The 18,016-nt window shown below is 37.6% G+C and overlaps 1 long non-coding RNA gene across 1 annotated transcript in view; it reads right to left on the bottom strand.

Annotated features, from left to right (window-relative positions):
- Positions 1 to 18,016, bottom strand: part of LOC116552390 — a 58,008-nt gene that overhangs the window by 572 nt on the left and 39,420 nt on the right. Inside the window, exon 3 of the long non-coding RNA XR_004269362.1 lies at positions 12,640 to 12,738. This is a non-coding gene — a long non-coding RNA (uncharacterized LOC116552390). The remainder of the gene's footprint in view (positions 1 to 12,639; positions 12,739 to 18,016) is intronic.

Here is an 18,016-nt window from a genome sequence, read left to right as displayed (position 1 = left end):
AAGGAAGGAAGGAAGGAAGGAAGGAAGGAAGGAAGGAAGGAAGGAAGGAGAAGGAGGGAGGAAAGGAGAGAGGGGAGTAGAGAGGGAGGGAGAGAGGGAGGAAGGAAGGGAGGAGGAAGGAGGGGAGGGGGAGGGAATGAAGAGGGAAGAAGGGGAAGTGTGAAAAACAAAGACAGTAAGAAAACATATGACTTTCTATGCTGAAATACTTTCAGGAGATAAACATTGGTTTTCATATGCCCAGGGAATGTTTATTTTTAGAATTGGCTGACGTTAATCACTGCCACATATTATAAAGCTGTTTTTCCAAATTGCAGCTTCCTACAGGCATCCTGGTGGAAAGGAGAATGGAAATGTCCTAAGTAATGCGTGATGATTTGGAACTAGCCCATTTACTCTAGTGGATTCAAAGAGGGAGCTACAATATTAACAGCTACACAGCACTCTTTTATTACTATGCCTGTCACATCTCTTTGTTTTATTATTTAAGGGAACCCTTAACTCCCATCTTCCTGTGAAAGTTTATTTTGTACCTTTGATATCAGTGATAGCTGATATCAAAACCAAAGACATTCAAAGAAAACTACAGACAAATATCTGTTTTGAATGCAGACATAAAATCTTTAACAAAATACTAGTGAATTCAAAACAGCAACATATGAAAATAATCATATACCAAGTAGGATTCATCCTAGGAATACAGGGAAGGTTTAACATCAAAATTAATTAATGCAATACACTTTGTCAATAGAAATAAAGACAAGAAAAATACGATTATATTACTTGATACATAAAAATTATTTGACAAAACCTGAGATCTCTTCATGATAAAAGCACTTAGCAAACAAGGAATAGAGGGAAACTTCCTCAATTTCATAGAGTATCTATTTTTTTTAAATGTTAACATTAGACCTAATGGTGAAAGAGTAGAGGCTTTCTCCCTAAGATGAGCAACTAGACAAGGATATCCACACTTATTACTTCTATTCTGCATTGTACTGGAATTTTTAGCTGTGCAATTAGGCAAGAGAATAAAATCAAAGGTATCCAAATTAAAAGGAAAGAAGTAAAGCTATCTCTATTTGCAAATATCAGGATTTTGTATACAAAAAAATAAACTTAAGGTATTCACCAAAAATCTGCTAGAACTAATAAAAAGAGCTTAGCATGGTTACTGGATGCAAGCTCAAAAACATATAAAAATTAATTGTACTTCTAGACATTTGTAATGAATGATCTAAAATGAAATTAAGAAATAAATTCCATTTATAATAACATCAAAAGGAATAAAATTATTAGAAACAAATTCAACAAAAAAGTGTAAAAAAGAATACCTATTTTTTAAAAAAGAAGATCTAACTAAATGTAAAAACACGCCATGTTCATGGATAAGAAGGCTTAATGTTAAGATGAAAATACTCTCTAAATTGGTCTACATGTTAAATGCAAGCCTTGTCAAAATTCCAGCTGGTATTTTTAAATGGACAAGGTGATCCTGAAATTCATATTGAATTGCAAAGGACTTTGAATAAGCAAACAATCTTGAAAAAGAACAAAGTTGAAGGACTCATATTTCCCAATATAAAAATATAAACAATAAAAATCTGGACAGCATTGGTATTGACATAAAAATAGACATTTAGACTAATGGATAAAACTGAGAGTCCAGAAATAAACTCTCTCACATTTGTTGTAAATTAATTTGTGATAAAGTTTCCAAGACAATTCAATGGGGAAAGAATATTCTTTTTAACAAATTATGCTGGGACTACAGGCTATCCATATGGAAAAGAATGAAGTTGGATCACTACCTCACATCATATTCAATAATTAACTCAAAATGGATCATCCACCTAAATGTAAGAGCAAAAACTACAAAACTCCTTCTAGATGCAGTGTGTTCTGTGGGAGATTTGCATTCATTTCACACCTGTAGGTGACTTCAGAAAGATTCCTTTTGAAGGATCCACTCAACAGGGTATGTGTTAAATCCATAAGGGCTGCAAACAGACATGGCGATGATCGTTATCTTTTTTTTTTTTTTTTTTTTTCTTTTTTAAGACAGTGTCTCACTCTTGTCCAGGCTGTAGTGCAGTGGTGCCATTTTGGCTCACTGCAGCCTTTGCATCCCAGGTTCAAGCGATTCCCCCACCTCAGCCTCCCAAGCAGCTGTAATTACCGTGTGTACCACTATGCCCAGCTAATTTTTGTATTTTTAGTAGAGAAGATGGTTTTACCATGTTGGCCAGGCTAGTCTTAAACTCCTGACCTCAAGTGATCTGTCTGCCTCAGCCTTCCAACATTCCAGGATTACAGGTATGAGCCACTACACCTGGCCTATGGCCCTTACATTTTTATGTTATCAAGTAGAGATATCGTGTTTATTCATTTTCCATTCATGGAGAGAATTACCTATTGAATGTCATAAAATATGTAGCATTTTTCTTTTGCTCCCCTCTACTACATTACTATTTTTCTTTTCAGCAGGCATTTACTTATGGAGCACTGGAGCAAATGCAAAATAACTTCAGGCAGGTCTGAATAACCAGACATAAAGCAAATAATCAATGCAATTACTTGTGCAGCTCAAGCAGACAAAGACACCCCTCCCATTTAAATGTAAATAGTCCTAATGATTACAGCAGGAGGATATATATTTTATTTTTAAACTATTAACATTAGCTTGAAGTTGAATCATTAGAGTATAATATGAAAACCATATATAAAGACATTTGGAAATAATAAGGGGTTGTAATTCTAAGTGGCAATTACAGAACTGCCAAACTTCCTTTGGATCCTAGTTATTTCATCCAAATTCAATGAGAAATACAGGTTACAAAGGACAAAGTCAAAGAGCAAGAAAAGCAAAATGATTTAATCCATAGTTTAAAATCTTCTCATTTGTATCAGTAAGTTGAAACTGTGGGAAATTGTGACAGATGACTTCCCAACTTGCTCTAGTTGTCATATGCGTTGAATTTTCTTTCTGATATTCCTCATCTGAACATTTGGAAGCATCTTTTCTGAGACACATGTCCTTGTGTTTTCATTCAGTTTGTATTTTCTGAAATAGATTTCTTGACTTGACCTTCGCTGATGAGTAAGGGCTGTGGAGTTGTTGCACTTCTGGTCAGTAACCACAGTGAGTTCCCAGAGCAACCCCAAGTACAGAGAGTGCTGTCCAGCACATGCTCATCTCCTGTTTCTTCAAGTGCTTCATGGTTCCCACCCTGCCTGTCCTCATTGACTCTTTAAGACATACAGTGCCAGGCCTACCTTTCTCCCTGGTGACTAAGGGTCATAAAAATTCTGATTTTTCACACTAACACAAGCACTATATTGGGACGGATACATAGGTCACAACCAATGTTCCAGCAGACAGAATTTATTTGGTTACTGAATACATTCAAGCTCTAGAATTAGAATAGAATTCTAGTTCTAGTTTTAATATTCATACAGATGCAGAAAACTCATGTTTGAGTTTATATGAAGGCAAAAGAGATAAGATTGAAGATAATATATATATTTACTTTATAAGTAAATTCATGGCCATTATTAAAAAAAAAAAAAAAATGAAGCATAGGCTCACCACCTAAATCCAAAATGCAAGCACTAGTGGTTACCAGAGGCTAGGAAGGGTAGAGGGAAGGGGGAGATCAAGAGAGACTGAATAATAGGTACAAAAATACAGTCAGAAGAAATTAGACCTAGTGGTTAATAAATTTATGGTAACATTTTCTCTCCTGGGCTTTATTTAAAAAATTATCCCACTCTTAATGTGTATTAGAAAATACAATTACATTCAATTTGACAGTAGAATCTTACCATACAACCTCCTTCAGTGACAAAAATAAAATTGGATAAAACTCCTTTGAAGACATAGCCAGCACTTTCTGTGGAAAGAAATAATGGACAAGCACTGTCAATAATTGTCAAGTGTGTCTAATCACAGCAAACGAAATGGAAGGGGAGGGAGAACAGTCTATTTAATTAGACATCTTTATTACCAATGGATTGACTGAAAATATCCTTTTATCATAACACTTGCAGATTCATCTTCCAATTAGAAGATAAGTAGATCTTCTCATAAGTGAATGATCCTGGATAAAAATAACTGCTAGGGATTCTTAAGTCTGTTTCTAAATTATTAATTTCAACAAACATGTACCTACCTTAGACTTGCCTTATAAATGTTCTACGAGGAGCATCGTCCCACAGTTCTATAAAAATGAAATCTTTGATTTAGACTTAGAGCTTTAGAAATATATTTGGACTAACATCTTTAAAATGTCTTTGGAAAACAACATCATTATCTAGAACAGAGACAATAATATACTGGATTTTTATATAAGCAAGTAGTTGGTAGGTTTTTTTTTTTTTGAGACGGAGTTTCACTCATGTTACCCAGGCTGGAGTGCAATGGCGCGATCTCGGCTCACCGCAACCTCCGCCTCCTGGGTTCAGGCAATTCTCCTGCCTCAGCCTCCTGAGTAGCTGGGAATACAGGCATGCACCACCATGCCCAGCTAATTTTTTGTATTTTTAGTAGAGACGGGGTTTCACCATGTTGGCCAGGATGGTCTCGATCTCTTGACCTCGTGATCCACCCGCCTCGGCCTCCCAAAGTGCTGAGATTACAGGCTTGAGCCCCCGCGCCCGGCAGTTGGTAGGTTTGCTGAGAGTTGTGCTTAAACTCCAGCAGCTGCCATTAAACCTAAAGGATTTATATAAGACAGGTGGGATTTATATACAAGATGAGCCGGTTGTTTTTTGTTTGTTTGCTTGTTTGTTTGTTTGTTTTGGCCACAGACCACACTGCTTTAATACCAGGACAACTTGCAATCAATACTGATCATGAAAAACACTAGAAAGGAAAGTTTGGAGTCTATAGATCTTAAATAAAGACAGGCAGACCAAACAGAAAATAGAATGGCTGGTTACTCTGTAATGACAGAAGCTGATTACATCCCCTTTAGAATGAATTAGGCTAATGACATTCTCATAGAGTACAGCTTCATAGGGTTTTGTGGATTCAGAACTAGGATTAGACAGCTACTAAAATGATCAAGAAATCATATTTAAATACAAAGAATAATTCAAGAATTAGTTTTTCTTATTTAATCAAACAACATAGTCACTTAATACAATTGAAGTGGTATGACATACAGAAGTTGTTTTTAATAGTATGTTTTTAAATTTTTTGCCTGACAAAATAATAAAAAACTAATTTTTCTCTTTAAGTTCAGGTTAATTAGGAGTTCAGAGGAGACAGAAGGAAGCCAGATTTCATTTCAAATTTGTCAATTAGATAGTTTAAAGTCAGAAAAGTTGTAACGAATAATTAAGAGTTGACTCCATTGTTATTACTCATTAGAATTATTAACTGAAAATTCATTACATTATTAAACTAAAAATCAACTAAATTTTATATAATTTATGAAGTGAACTCTATCTTTTCCCTTTTCCTTTTACACATAACCCTTTACATATATGAAAACATTTAGAACAAGTTCTAAATTAAGTTTGGGTTTATAAATTCCCATGAGAGTAAATCATTTGACTACTGGAAAACATTTTTAATGTGAGAATTTTCACAATTCAGTGTTCATGACATTGAGGTAGCTGCAAATTGCATGCAAATTTTGAGAGAGAGAATTGTTGTTGGCAGTGAGGTAAATCCATTACTTAATTTGCAGTGTCTGAAAGGATCGCATTGGGGTCTTCAGTGTCCTATTATCCTCTCAAGTCTCATTCACCTTAGTCAATAAGGTGAATTGCTATAGCCTGGTATGAGAAAATGCTATAGCCTGGTATGAGAAAAAGTTGGGACTGTGATATACCCTCCAAACTGGGAAGGAGCTGAGAGATCAAAGAATGACGTGGACCAGCACAACATGGTAAGTAGCTGAGTTTATTAGAACTTACATACAGGGTACTAGTGAAAGGAGGCAGGACGGCTCTAGAAATCTGCGCCTCCTTCCATCTGTGAACTGCTTTTAAGTTAATTTTCTGGCTCTTGGCCTACTGTGTTTGAACAATAAGACTGTGTTTCTTGGTAGGTTTTCAAGTACTCTCCAGAATATTTGAGTTCTCAGAGTCACCTGCTCTTCAGTTGGGCACCACGGCTGTGGCTCACTGCCTGGCCTTCCAGGTTCAGGCAGCAGATATACACATTTAAGTAACCTGCGGGGGACCTGTCACACTACACAGATCGTCCCTCACTTAGCAGCCTTGACTTCCTCTTCGAGAACTGGGGTTAAATGGCTTGAATCAGGAGCTGTAAGAAACGACACAGAGAGATCAAGTCAGGAATGGGATTACAGCATTTGTTGAGTTTGTTGTTAAGCCAGTTGTCAGTCTAACACCAAAATTTCTAGAGAACATAGAACACTTTAATATACAATCACTTTGGAAGCCATACTAACTTCTGAATTAACTTCTGAGATAATAATGATTGGTAGCAAGTAACCATAAAAAGGCCACGTTCTATATTTAAAATATTTTTGGAAGGGAAGAGAGGGAGCGTGGGGAAGGTCCCTGGTCATATTTCCTTTCTGGTGCTCATGAAAGGACTAAGTGAAGACGATAGGTGTGGGTTCTGGGCCCTTGTGCACTTCAGGGCATCTCCTTTCTCTTCCTTGAGGTTACATCAACCCCACCCACTGTGTCCCTCAGAGCCTCCCCCACTTGGGGACACCTATCTCTTGCTCCCTGATTTTTTCTTCACAGTGACATGATACCCATCTGTATAAAGTTGCAAACTTTATAAAAGCCAGGCTCATAGGTCGTGGACTCTAATCTGTACTGAAAATATTAAAACTCCAAAAAATCAAAGTTCTTAAAAATAGGATTTCATCTTTACCTCACACCTCTTGAAAGCCACTAAACACAATGCATCTCAGGTATGGCCTCTGGAAACGCTTCTGTCTGTCATTGCTTCTCTCACCTCTCTGATGGTTGTTTTTTCTCAATTGGCAGCCCCGCTGCACCCCATAAACAATGAGATGCAGTCGCCCCCTTCTTAGCTAGCTTGCACCTTCTCTCCATTTCCTTTAGTACCTCATTCTGGGAAGTGACTCAGCCCCTAAGCCAAGTCCTCCCCTTTCCCTTAGCCTCATGGCCCAGGCTCTAGGTGTGAATCTCAGAGGATCAGGGATGGACTTGATAGAAACAGGGGCTCCTCCGAGGCCCAGGGAGGAGTTTGATCCTGAGCAGGTGAAGATGGATGATGGGGACGGTTGAGGGAGGCTAGAAATTTGACAGGTGCATTTCCCCGTGGCAAGTGCAAAAAATACAAGCTAATGTCCACAGTAAAGGGTCCTTGCCGACCTCACATCCACGTTTGTTCTGCTGCTTCTCTCCCCAGTCTTGCCCCAACAGAGTCCATCATCTGTAAGGGGTTCCCCAGACAAGTGTCCATTTCCTGAGCTCAGTCTCTCCTCAAGTCACCCCGGTCTGTCATCCCAGATATTCCATGAAAAATACTTTCCCTGGGTGTTCTCCCCACAACATTCAAATATGGCTCTGGACTCTGTACTCTCTTCGTCTTGCAGGCGTTTCTAACGCTAAAATCCTAGCCCTCCATTCTTTCTTTCTGCTTTACTTTTCCGCATCTAATGTTTCAGTTAACTTTATTTTGTGTTATTTGTCTCTGGTTAACATAGGCTCCATGAGGGCAGAGATTTTCTTTATTTTATTCATTTCTGAATCCCAAGGACGTCATAGGTGCTTAGTCAATTTCTTGTGCAGGTGCGTGTTCAGTGAATCTTTTCAGGGATAGTGCTCTCTGTTTTCCTTGCCACCACATGCCTTAAATTCCCCTTGACCTCACTGGTTGTTTAACCAGATTTTTTTTCCTGACTTGTCATTTTCAATAAAGTCATAAATGTTGCTGTTGCTATGGGTTCAGTCCTCGGTTGCCTTCTTTCTCTACTTTCTTTCCTTAGTCTCATGACTTTGAACACTATTTAAAGCCACTGACTCTCGAAATTATATATCCTCCCCAAGGCAAAGATGCTAATAAGAGGCAGGGAAAGGAAATATAGCCCTTGTAATTTGTAGAATACCAATACTAAAGATTGAATATTTGGTATATTAAGGCTGTAACTTTTTATACATGTGCTCAATCTAGACAGGATGATAGCAATAATACTACATTTCCCAACCCCCAGACTCACTGTTATATCTCTATTTGACGTTGCCAACCACTGTTCATTCTCTATTCCTTTCAACATCTAAGGGGTGGCCTATAAACACAGGCTTTCTCTAATTCAAAGCACTAAGGCTTTTATTTTTAATTCAACGTCTGACAACACTTGCTGCTTCGCTACCTACTACAGGCTGTAATGACAGACATGGTCAGTGCCTACATGGGCCATTTCATGGGCAGATCGCCACTCTGTACTAGCTGAGTGGCTATGAGAAGGAACACTTATGTGCTTGTAGATTCCAGTTTTAGAAGCAGCAAGAGGTTTCTTTTAAAACACGCGAATCATTAGATTTTTTTCTTCCCTTCCTTGTTTTAACTGGGGAGCAGCTGACTTGCAGAACTAACTGTGTGCATTGATATGTTAGCTGCCATTTGGCCGAATGCCTAGACACAGATTAAACAGATCAGAGGGCTCCTGGATGCTGCTATGCTATCCAAACCATGTGGGCCCCACAGTGTTTGTTGTAGAAACTGTGGGAGAAGCCAGATGGCTTCTAGGGAAGAAGTCATTGATGAGATCCTGCCATGGTTGCCTGGCAAAACTCTGAGACTCAGATGAGCATGTATGCTATTTATTAAACCTTTGTGCTACTGTTTCCCTTCTCAGAAAATGCTCACCAGGGTTCCCAACATGCAGAGTCCATCAGTTAGCCTTTAAAGTGCTCACAACCTCTGAAAAGAAATCAAATGTGGAGAGAAATACTACCTAACAAGAAAACATGCAATAGCCGGGTAAATTTACACATCTCATTTTAAAGTTGTCCACATTCATGAGTAATTTTTCCATCCTCAGAAGCACCTTTGTGGTGTTCTCTAAATCATCAAAACCATGTTAAGATGGTCTTTGCAAAATCAAATAGATGGTACTTGAAGAAAATGAAATTTCAGAGTAGTTTGATAAAAGGGAAATTAATTTTCATTTTTATGTCATAGTTGTGTTGTTAGGACAATAAGAGAGAAAATGATTTAGGATAATTCAGGAGCTGATTGAAGATAAAGATAAGGAGTGTTTCTTTCTCCCTCCAAACTACCCCTCATCAGCTACTTCTGAGCTTGGGAGAGAAGAGGGCAAGTGAAGGGAGGAGGCATCAGAAGCTTGGCAGTTTACACATTGATCCAATTAGTCTCTGCCCACTCTCTCCAAAATAAGCTCAAATAACCTCACTCTGCTTCAATTTTTTTTCTTTTATTCCTGTCACCTTTAAAGAAACAGTTTTATTATTTATTTATTTATTTATTTATTTATTTTATTGTACTTGAGGTTCAGGGGTACATGTGCAGATCATGCAGGATTTTTGCATAGGTACATACACGGCAAGGTAGTTTGTTGCCTTCATTCTCCCATCACCTATATCTGGTAATTCCCCCCACGTTATCCCTCCCCACCATCCCCACTCCCCGGTCTTCTTTCCCTAGCCCCCTCTAACTGACCACAGTGTGTGATGCTCTCCTCCCTGTGTCCACATGTTCTAGTTGTTCAACACCCGCCTGTGAGTGAGAACATGTGGTGTTTGATTTTCTGTTCTTGTGTCAATTTGCTGAGAATGATAGTTTCCAGATTCATCTATGTCCCCACAAAGGACATGAACTCATCACTTTTTTATGGCTGCAGAGTATTCCATGGTGTATATGTGCCATATTTTCTTTATCCAGTCTATCATTGATGGACATCCAGGTTGGTTCCAGGTCTTTGCTATTGAAAACAGTGCCACAATGAACAGACATGTGTGTGTGTCTTTATAGTAGAACAATTTATAATTCTTTGGGCATATACCCAGTAATGGGATTGCTGGGTCAAATGGAATTTGTTTTTCAAGGTCCTTGAGGAATTGCCACACTGTCTTCCACAATGGTGGCACTAATTTGCACTCCCACCAACAGTGTAAAAGTGTTCCTATTTCTCAACATCCTCTCCAGCATCTGTTGACCCCAGATTTTTTAATAATTGCCATTCTAACTGGCATGAGATGGTATCTCAGTGTGGTTTTGATTTGCATTTCTCTAATGACCAGCAATGATGAGTATTTTTTCATATATTTGTTGGCCTCATAGATGTCTTCTTTTGTAAAGTACCTGTGCATATCCTTCATCCACTTTTGAATGGGTTTGTTTGTTTTTTTCTTGTAAATCTGTTTTAGTTCTTTGTAGATCCTGGATATTAGCCCTTTGTCAGATGGGTAGATTGCAAAAAATATTTCCCATTCTGTTGGTTGCCTCTTCACTCTAGTGATTGTTTCCTTTGCTGTACAGAAGCTCTGGAGTTTAATTAGATCCCATTTGTCTATTTTGGCTTTTGTTGCCAATGCTTTTGGTGTTTTAGTCATGAAGTCCTTGCCTATGCCTATGTTCTGAATGGTTTTGCCTATGTTTTCTTCTAGGGTTTTCATGGTGTTAGGTCTTATGTTTAGATCTTTAATTCATCCTGAGTTAGTTTTAGTGTAAGGTGTCAGGAAGGGGTCCAGTTTCTGCTTTCTGCACATGGCTAGCCAGTTTTCCCAACACCATTTATTAAACAGGGAACCCTTTCTCAATTGCTTGTTTTTGTCTGGTTTGTCAAAGATCAGGTGATGGTAGAAATGTGGTGTTGCTTCTGTGACTCTGTTCTGTTCCATTGGTCTATGTCTCTGTTTTGGTACCAGTACCGTGCTGTTTTGATTGCTGTGGCCTTGTAGTGTAGTTTGAAGTCAGGCAACATGATCTCTCCAGCTTTGTTCTTTTTGCTTCGGATTGTTTTGCCTATGTGGGCTCTCTTTTGGTTCCATATGAAGTTTGAAATGTTTTTTTCCAGTTCTGTGAAGAAGGTCATTGGTAGCTTGATGGGGATAGTGTTGAATCTATAAATTATTTTGGACAGTATGTCCATTTTCATGATGTTGATTCTTCCCAACCACAAGCATGTAATCTTTTTCCATCTGTTTGTGTCCTCTCTTATTTCATTGAGCAGTGGTTTGTAGTTCTCCTTGAAGAAGTCCTTTACATCCTTTGTTAGTTGTATTCCTAGGTATTTTATTCGCTTTGTAGCAATTGTGAATGGGAGTTCACTTTTGATTTGGCTCTCTGTCTGTTATTGGTGTATGGAAATGCTTGTGATTTCTACAAGTTGATTTGTTATCCTGAGACTTTGCTGAAGTTGCTTATCAGTTTCAGGAGATTTTGGGCAGAGATGATGGGGTCTTGTTAATATACAATGATGTCATCTGCAAATAGAGAAAATTTGGCTTCCTCTTTTCCTAATTGAATACCCTTTATTGATTTTTCTTGCCTGATTGCTCTGGCTAGAGCTTCTAATTCTATATTGAATAGAAGTGGTGAGAGAAGTCCTCCTTGTCTTGTGCCAGATTTCAAAGGGAATGCTTCCAGTTTTTGCCCGTTCAGTATGATATTGGTTGTGGGTTTGTTATAAATAGCTTTTATTATTTTGTGATACGTTCCATCAATACCTAGCTTATTGAGAGTTTTTAGCATAAAGGGCTGCTGAATATTGTTGAAGGCCTTCTCTGCATCTATTGAGATAATCATGTGGATTTTTTCTTTGGTTCTGTTTGTGTGATGGATTATGTTTATAGACTTGTGTATATTGAACCAGCTTTGCATCCCCTGGATGAAGCCTACTTGATCATGATGAATAAGCTTTTTGATTTGCTGTTGCATTTGGTTTGCCAGCATTTTATTGAAGATTTTTGTGTTGATGTTCATCGTTGATATTGGCCTGAAGTTTTCATTTTTAGTTGCGTCTCTGCCTGGTTTTGGTATCAGGATGATGTTGGTCTCATAAAATTAGTTGGGGAGGATTCCCTTTTTGTATTGTTTGGAGTAGTTTCACAAGGAGTGGTACCAGCTCCTCTTTGTGTGTCTGGTAGAATTCGGCTGTAAACCCGTCTGGACTTGGGCTTTTTCTGTAGTTGGTAGGCTGGTTCAAGCTGCATGTCTGCTTCTTTCTCCTGATTGCAGACATGCAGCGCGAACACTCAAGGTAGGAGAGGCAGCCTTCGGCCACTAAGCAGTAGGAAGAGCATCTCTTATGTCTTCCAATGACAAGCATTGATAATGCAAGCTTGTCTTCCTCATCAGCATCTCTGCTGGCTTCCATGGCTGCCTCCCAGTGCAGAGCAATTGTCACAGGATGATAAGAGGAGCCGTGCCATCCACTGCCTAGCCATGAGACTTGTCTCTATCACTGACCAGCTGAGTGACATTTGCCCTCAGTGTCCTCATTGATAAATTGGAGATTATAGTAGTGTCTAACATGGAAGGTTGCTGAAAAACTACATGAGATAGTGCACGTGTAGCTCCTGGTGCAGTTAAAATGTCAGCTATCATTTAATTGTCTTTTTTGTCATATCCATCAACTGTGCAACCTAGAAAAGTTTTAAGATACAAACTGCAATCACAATTAGAAGAATATAATCCAAAATACAAACTACACTTACCACATTGACCAGTGAGTTTCTTCCTTAATGAGTAAGGACCTCACAGTCCATTTCACTTCAGTGTCCAAATCTCTGTTCAGCAATAGTTTAGTGCTATTCCTGAAATGTTAAATAACATTTGTGGCTAATCTTTCAATACAATTATATATGAGAATTTACAAAATAATTGTTCAGATATATGTAGGTTAACTTTTTAATTTAAGGGGAAAAGCACAACCTTGTTCTTCTGTTCCTGTGTCTGTGTCTAGGATCCCCCAGATCACTTCAAGTTTCAGTTATTTTGCTAAGATAATTCACGGGACTGAGCATATACTTGTGCCCTAAGACTTTTATAGTAAAAGGTACACTTACGTCTTTAATCCATTTTGAGCTGTTTGTGCATGGTATAAGATGAGAGTGAATTTCTATTCTTCTCCATGTGGTGATCCAGTTTTTCCAACACCATTTTTAGAGGCTATTCTTGCCTGATTGCATCTTCTTGGTACTCTTGTCAAAATTTAGTTGACTCTGTTTGCTTGTGTGTATTGCTGGGCTCTTTATTCTGTTCCACTGTTCTATGTGTCTGTTTTATGTTCATACTATACTGTTTTGTTTACTACAGATTTATAATATAATTTAAAGTCAAGAAATATGATGTCTCCAGTTTTGTTCTTCTATATGAAGATTGCTTTGGCTATTTTGGGTCTTTTGTAGTACCATAAATTTTAGAATTGTCATTTATTCTATTTCTGTAAAAAAATGCCATTCAAATTTTGATAGATATTACGTTGAGTCTGTAGATTGCTTCAGATCACATATATATTTTAATAACATTAATTATTTCAATTAATAAACATGGGATGTCTTTTCATTTATTTGCATCTTCTTCAAATTCCATCATCAATGTTTTATAGTTTTCAGTGTAGAGCTCTTTCATCTCCTTGGTTAAATTTATTGCTAAATATATTTTTTTCTTTTTGATGCTATTTTAAATGGAATTATTGTTTTTGATTTCTCTTTCAGAGAGACTGATATTGCATAAAAATGCAAATGATTTTTCTATGTTGATGTTTATATCCTTACCAAAGTTATTTATTAGTTCTAATATTTTTATTGGGTCTTTAGGGTTTTCTACATACAGAATCATGTCATCTGCGAAAAAAAAAATTCTTCTCTTCAAATGTGGTTGCTTTTTATTAATATTTCTTTTCTTATAGCTCTAGATAATACTTCCAGTACTATGTTGAATAAAAGAGGTTAGACGGTATACCTTTGCCTTGCACTGGATCTTAGAGAAAAAGCTTTCCACCTTTCACTACTGATTATGTTAGCTGTGGGTTTTCCATAAATGTTCTTTATCATATTGAAAAAAATTCCTTCTATACCTATTTTATTGAGAGTTTTTATTGTAAAATAAAGCCAAACTTTGTCAAATGCTTTTCCAGTATCTATTAAGATGATCATGTGGTTTTTATCTCTTATTCTGTTAATGCGATGAATCACATTGATTGATCTGCAAATGTTTAGTTAACCTTGTATCCCAGGGGTAAATCTTTCTTTGTCATAGTGTATAATCTTTCTGATATGTTGCCAAATTTGGTTTGCTAGTATTTTATTAAGAAGTTTTGTGTCTATATTTATCAGAGACATTGGCTTATAGCTTTCTTTTGAGGATCCCTTTTCTGGTTTTGGTGTCAGGGTGATGGTAATCTTATAGCATGAGTTTGAAAGTATTCCCTCTACTTCAATTTTTTGGAAGGATCTAAGAAGAATTGGTATTAATTATTTCTCGAATATTTTGCATTATTCAGCCAGGATGCCATCTGGGCCTTGGCTTCTCTTTGTTGGAAGACTTTTAATTAGTACTTCAATCTCTTCTATCCTTTTATTATCTCAACTGTGAAAAATCATTATTTTTGCATTTAATATAACAGAATCCCAATAAGTGTTTATCTTTTAGTTATATTCTATTCCAAATTGTGTCAGCTATTTCATTACATTTAGAAAACAGAAGCAGCTATCTATATTTTTAACATCTGTGAAAGAAATAACCAAATGCCCATCGATGATACACTGGACAAGGAAAATGTGGCACATATACACCATGGAATACTATGCAGCCATAAAAATGGTGAGTTTGTGTCCTTTTTAGAAACATGGATGAACCTGGAAACCATCATTCTCAGCAAACTGACACAAGAACAGAAAATCAAACACTGAATTTTCTCACTCATAGGCAGCTGTTGAACAGTGAGAACACATGGACACAGGGAGCATCACACACTGAGGTCTGTGGTGCGGGGAGTAGGGGAGGGACAGTGAGGGGTAGGGAGTTGGGGAGGAATTACATGGGGAGAAATGCCAGATATAGGTGATGGGGATGAAGGCAGCAAACCACATTGCCATGTATGTACCTATGCAACAATCCTGCATGTTCTTCACATGTACTCCAGGATCTAAAGTGCAATAAATACATATATATATATATATATATTAATATGGATATACAGTCATTAATATATCCAACTCTGTTTCACACTTTTTAACATGCCAGATTTAGTAATAAACTATCCAAAATCATGGTAGAAGTAGTGAATCATGGAACAATCACTAATTTAATCTTTTTTTGAACAATGAAGATATGCATTTCCTTATGTTCTTTCCACAGATTTCTCCACTTTCTTAGATTTAAGTACTCCTATTTACTCTTAGCACCACAAGGTTCTAAATAGAAGAGAGATTAATCAAATGACAATGAACAACTGTGTTCTTATTTACAAGAATTTCTAAGAGTGAAGCTTTGGTGCTGATGGTCAACATGTAATTCCACTGAAGCACTTATTTAAGCCATGAATGGATCCCACTCTCATGCCCATTTCATGGTCTTGATTTTTATTGCTTTGTCTTATTTACATATAATGTAATCAGCCCTCTCTCTGCATCAAATTATTGTTGCTTAACACAATAGTGACTAGCTCTTAACAGTCAACACAAAACCTTTAAGTGTAGAGAACAGCCAGAGCTTATCAGCAAAGCACGTTTGTTTTAAATATTTATTGAATTTATAAATTATCCTGTAATTAAACAGAAATCTGTATTAGAGTCACTGCATAACTGTGATTTATTTTTCTATATTAATTAAGCTCTCTGTCTGGAGTTCAAGAAAACTGCATCTTAGGCTAAAGTCTACTGCAGGATAGGTACTGTTAGCTCAACGAGCCCTCAGCCACAGTGAGCGATGACACAATTGAGGAGCTTTGCTCTGTTATATTTCAAAATGAAGGACTTAATGTATCAAAGTAAAATACAACTGTGTTGTTATTACCACTTTTCTCACAAAGCAGAATCTACCATAATTTGTATCCTTTTTGATTGGATGCAATTAGATTCTAAAAAAGAAAAAGACAAAAAAAAAAAAAAAAAAGCTTGTCCTTTTACTTGAAGCTATCTATCCCAGAACAATCACCTAATTGCATTTATATGGTTAGATGGCAACCAACAGTGAGTGGGGATCAGTGGTGCTTACTATCACATGCTGACATCTGGGCAACCAACAAAGTTCAGGTGGCTTTTTTGGTTTCCAAGCGTTATCCTTCTATGTTGACCTGACAAGCTCCCCATAACTCGCTATGGGCAGAATCCAGGGAAACAGCAACATGTGAGGGGCAGGCAGAAGAAGTGGAGCCAGGGAGATAATAACCACAGAGCCAGGAGAAGAGGTAGAAAAGACAGTGTTCTATAAGGCAAGTAAGGAAAAGATTCCCAGAATACACACATGGCACATACAACTTTAGTGTTATCTTTATAGAGAGGAAAGGAGCAACCATTTGCATACAAGCCACAGTCATTTAAAAACTCCAGCCATTGACATTCTAAAGGAGTGACCATTTTCCATTGTGCCTTCTTCTCTAAGAAGACCTTCCAAGAAGTTGCCAAAATATCTGCACAATCAGGGCCCCAATGATGTGCTTGGCCCTGGTTGGATTTCCAACAAGAAAGACACATGGAATCAGCAAGAAAGCTAACCCAGAATGTGTCTGGGGAGGCTGCTGCCCAGCTGGAGGGTGGCAGTGGGGAAACATCACAGGAGCAGCAAGATGCATCTTAGCTGCACCAGCAACGGGGGTCTAATTCACTTTAATATTTATGTAACACTGAAAAATAATATGAACCAACTTTTTCAATGGCCATTGGCAAGTTTTCTCCAATTTATGGTTGTTCAAGTAAAATCAAAGTGTGAGAAAATACACTTATTTCCAAACCTGGATTCTTTTCCTAATTTCCAAGCCTGAGATTCCAAACTGATTCTTGCAAAAGATGACATCCACCTCACAATTCATTAAGATGGCTATAATAGCTAAAATGGAAAGATCTAAAAGAAATCTCTAAGACCTGAAACTTGTTTATAGAGGTGATGAAGTTAGAATTGTCAACTAAACAAACGTAAATGTTGTCTCGGAATCCAGTTTCCCACAAAAATTTTTTGGGGTCTGCCCTGAGTTACCTACCACATACGACTGGGGGCAGGGCTTCCTGTAGGATTTTCTATCTCCCTGATTGCCTTCTGCAGGAAGGTACCTCCTCCACTGCAAGCTCCCCCTCCCTTTGAGTTAACAAACTAGTGAGAAATGGAAACTGACAAGTGAGAAACGGAAACTGCAGTAGAGTCCTATGTAGGGCATGCTCACCCACAATCCCAGCCTATGATTTGAATTAGCAACAACTTGACATTGTGTGCTACATAATTTTAATTTGTGAACAGCCAAGGATTTTAAATAAACACACAAACAAGCCTATGGAAGAGTTCGCTGCAACCCTGGGTATGATGAGACAGCCTGGAATGCTTCCTGCTGCTAAGGCCAGGGAGCTTCTCACTGTAGTGTTCAGGAGGACTGCAGTCCAGTCATGAGACCATTCAAAACGAACCTGTAACCAAACTTCTAGATGGGTGCATTACATAAAAAGCAACTAATATTAACTGTAATTTTATGTAGAAGTGTATATCTTATGTAAGATCTTCTATTTGACTAGATTTGCATTCTGTTCATACATCCTGTTTGGAATAAAAATATTCACATACAGTACTACCTGTACAGCAATATTTTCAATAGTCTAAGAAAGTGTGAGAAAATACGTGTATTTGAAACAAGTGTTCTGTTCTTCACAATAAGTGTTCTATTCTTCATAAACAGTATGAGTCGATTCTTCCAAGATTAATGAATTCCAATTCCATTAGAAATCATCAGAAACCTCCAAAACCAAGTCATTACAAACATAATGGACACACACATCACCTTCTCGCAGCCACTGTTAGGGAAAGGATCAGAAGCCTATGGATGTAAGGAATCTTGCTGAGTTGAAGTTCTGCAGTGACTCACTCAGTGACTCACTCACCCAA

This window comes from Sapajus apella, unplaced genomic scaffold (genome assembly GCF_009761245.1).
Source record: "Sapajus apella isolate SASKATOON/1434 unplaced genomic scaffold, GSC_monkey_1.0 scaffold11, whole genome shotgun sequence".
NCBI classification, from domain to species: Eukaryota; Metazoa; Chordata; class Mammalia; order Primates; family Cebidae; genus Sapajus; species Sapajus apella.
Note: the sequence above shows the minus strand (reverse complement) of the source record. Positions and strands in the feature narration are given on the sequence as shown.